General features: G+C 46.7%; 1 protein-coding gene across 1 annotated transcript in view; it reads left to right on the plus strand.

Annotated features, from left to right (window-relative positions):
- The window catches only part of EP400 (E1A binding protein p400), a 132,272-nt gene that overhangs the window by 53,814 nt on the left and 74,810 nt on the right, over positions 1–3,648 (plus strand). The window lies entirely within an intron of this gene.

Genomic DNA, 3,648 nt, shown 5'->3' on the forward strand with positions numbered 1-3,648 from the left:
AAAAAAAAAAAAAAAAAAAAAAGGTTCACAGTTAACATTAGGTCCAATAACTCACTGTTTCAAAATCATGTACACATACAGATACTCCATCTGTGGCTGTGCTTTGTGACTTCAGGTGTCTCCCTGACTCTGGGCAGCAGAGAAGTGGCACAGCTTCCTGTGCTGTTGCTAGGTGGGGCAAGCCAGTGCCACTGGGCTCCCAAACATGTGCCAGCTGTGAACCAGGTCAGCAGCACTCAGGGGTGGCTCACTGGGCTTTATAATGTACAGGCCCCTCCCATCTCTCCTGCTGGATTTCACCTCTCTGGGCAGCTTGCCTGCATGGGTGTTGCAGCTCTGAGTGATGGTTGCCCAGCCCCTGTGCTGTCTCTGGTCCTTCAGTGGGTGTAGCTTGTGCAGGTTCTCTGGCCTGCTGTGGATCTTTGGGGTCAGCTTCTTGTTCCTTTTTTTTTTTTTTTTTTTTTTTAAGAGACAGAGTCTCAAGCTGTCGCCCTGGGAAGAGTGCAATGGTGTCACAGTTCACAGCAACCTCAAACTCTTAGGCTCAAGTGCTTGTCTTGCCTCAGCCTCCATAGTAGCTGGGACTACAGAAGCCAGCCACAATGCCCAGCTTTTTTTTTTTTTTTTTGTCTGAGTCTGGGTTTGAACCCACTACCTTTGGCATATGGAGCTGGTGCCTTACCCTTTTGAGCCACAGACATTGTCCCCAGCTATCAGTTGTCATTATTGTTTTAGCTGGCTTGAGCCGGGTTCTAACCTGCCAGCCTTGATGTATATGGCTGGCGCCCTACCCACTGAGCTATGGTCACTGCCAGAGTCAACTTGTTGTTCATGCCCCATCCTCTCTTGGTGTTTGAGTCGGGTGCCTGCCTCAATCCCCTGCTCTGTGCTTGGCTCCAGAAGAGGTGTGACTTGTATCTCTAGGACAGGAGAGGCCTGACTGTGTTCTTCCTTTTGCAGAAGAAACACCTCAGAATGAGGTTCCACCTATGCTCCAGGTACAGCCTTAGAGTAGCTTTGCTGTAGCTATGGAGAAAAGCCCATATGGCTTCATCCTTTTCATATCTGAGTCTAAAAGTTACGAGGGCTCCTTTGGCTCAGGAGAGTCAGCTGAGGGAGGGTGGTGAATCAGTGGGTGGTGTGGCTACAGGCTAAGTTGGAGTTGACAGATCTCTAAGGGTACTGGAGGGCTGAGTGGAGGGGCCCAGGGAGGAAGAGGGTGGATGTTCACATGGCTGATTATCCCTTCAACATAGGAACAGCTTTTTCTTTTTCTTTTTTTTTTTAATATTCTATTTTATTTTTTTGAGATAGAGCCTCAGGCTATTGCTCTGGGTAGAATGCTATGGCATCACAGCTCACAGTAACCTCCAACTCCTGGGTTCAAGTGATTCTTCTGCCTCTGTCTTCCAAGTAGCTGGGACTACAGGCACCCGCCACAATGCCTGGTTAATTTTTGGTTGCAGCCATCATTGTTGTTTGGTGGACCCGGGCTGGATTTGAACCTACCAGCTCTGGTATATGTGGCTGGTGCCTTAGCTGCTTGAACCACAGGCGCCGAGCTGGAACAGCTTTTTCTAAACATTTTCCTCTCCAAACTGTCATTCAGTTTATCATAGCACTATCATTAAGTAATTCTTTCTTGCTTTTTTTTGGAGTCAGAGTCTTACTCTTTCCCCTGGCCTAGAGTGCCATGATATTAGCCTAGCCATAGCTACCTCAAACTCCTAAACTCAAGCAATCCTTTTGCTTTGGCCTCCCCAGAGTGCTAGGTGTGAGTCACTGCATCTGGCTGCTTCTTTGCTCTTCATTTGGAAAAACTTAATCTCATAATCAGTTTCTAAGTATAAGTAAATTAGCTTCTGAGCTTGTAATTTTCTTCCATTAATTTATTTGTTTTTGACCAAGTATCAAAACGTTTTAAATGTAGTACTTTAGAATAGATTATATATGTACGTAAGATACATATTTATATAAAATATATAAGTATAGTTTCCCAAAGGTAGAATAACCACTTTGTCTTACTATTTTGTTAATTTAGGTTTAAAAATCATTCATTATTATTTTTATAATAGTAAAATACTGAAGTAGCCTCTACTTTAAAAAAAATGTAGGGGGGGAACTCGGCACCTGTGGCTCAAGTGGCTAAGGCGCCAGCCACATACACCTAAGGTGGTGAGTTCGAACCCAGCCTGGGCCCGCCAAACAACGATGACGGCTGCAACCAAAAAATAGTTGGGCATTGTGACGGGTGCCTGTGGTCCCACCTACTTGGGAGGCTGAGGCAGGAGATTTGCTTCAGCCCAGGAGTTGGAGGTTGTTGTGATGCCACGGCACTCTACCCAGGGGATCAACTTGAGGCTCTGTCTCAAAAAAAAAAAAAAAAGAAAATGGGGGGGCAGCGCCTGTGGCTCAAAGGAGTAGGGCGCCAGCCCCATATGCCGGAGGTGGCGAGTTCAAACCCAGCCCCAGTCAAAAAAAGGTAGGGGGGTTATTTCATGTATTGAATGAATAAGTGAATCATTCATTGATTCATTCTTCAGGTCCCTACCTGGTACCTGCCCTGGACCAGGTGCTTTTCTAGGCACACCCTTGGCCCCTAGAACCCCCATATACACAGATAAACCTGGAATGTGGAGCCTTGAAGTTGGCTGATGAGCCAGTGGTGGAGCAGAGCGTGGTCTGGGAGCAGGGATCTCAGGAGATGGGGCAAAGCATGTGGGGCTGCAGGTGCAGATCGTGTGTCCAGGAGAAGCATCAAGGCTGGAGTCAGGGTGGGAGAATGTGAGGGGATGGGAGATGTAGTCAGTAATATCTGGGCCAGCCATGAAGGGAGCCTGGGTCTCTACAGGTATCTGTGTCGGTGTGTGCCACCAGACAGTGTTGGGAATCTCTCCTGAGGGCCAGAGGGAACGGGCATAGTGAGCTGTTCAGTAAGGGAAAGAGCTGCTGGGGCCCAGAAGGAGTAGATTCTACACCCTAGAAAGGAAGAGCTGGCAGAGGGTGCCGGGTGCTGCCTGCTTTGCTGGGGTAGACCACAGGCATGCCATAGTGGGTATGTCCCATGTTACACTTGGCTCCCCTGCCCCAAGTTGGACTTTTGGACTTCTCACTCTATAACTAGAAAGCCACTGGAGCTTACCAGCTCTCTAGGAGGAGTTTACTTCTTGAGATTTTAGCTGTGAAGTGCAGATTAACTCACTCAAAGTAAAAACTCATAAACTCACTACTTTGTATGTTTTTCTTTTTAAAGGAAAAATACTGTCTATCCTCCTCGTGTATTCCCATTCATAAGTGATGACTACAGGACAGTCTGTCAGTTGTCCTGCCCAGCCTTCTCTTAACGTTTATCCAGACCATTTAGATAGATATACCCCTTTCAAAGAATGTAATTATGTTCAAAGTAGTAATTTTTTTTTTTAAGAGACAGGATTTTACTGTGTTGCCCAGGCTGGTCTCTCAAACTCCTAGGCTCAAGTGATCCTCCCTCCTTAGCCTCCTAAGTAGCTGGGACTATAGGCCTGTGCTTGTCTTTATTTTTATTTTTATTTTTATTTTTATTTTTTTGAGACAGAGCCTCAAGCTGTCCCCCTGGGTAGAGTGCCGTGGCATTACAGCTCACAGCAACATCCAACTCCTGGGCTCAAG

This window comes from Otolemur garnettii, unplaced genomic scaffold (assembly GCF_000181295.1).
Source record: "Otolemur garnettii isolate 467f Iridium unplaced genomic scaffold, OtoGar3 scaffold00062, whole genome shotgun sequence".
Classification (NCBI taxonomy): Eukaryota; Metazoa; Chordata; class Mammalia; order Primates; family Galagidae; genus Otolemur; species Otolemur garnettii.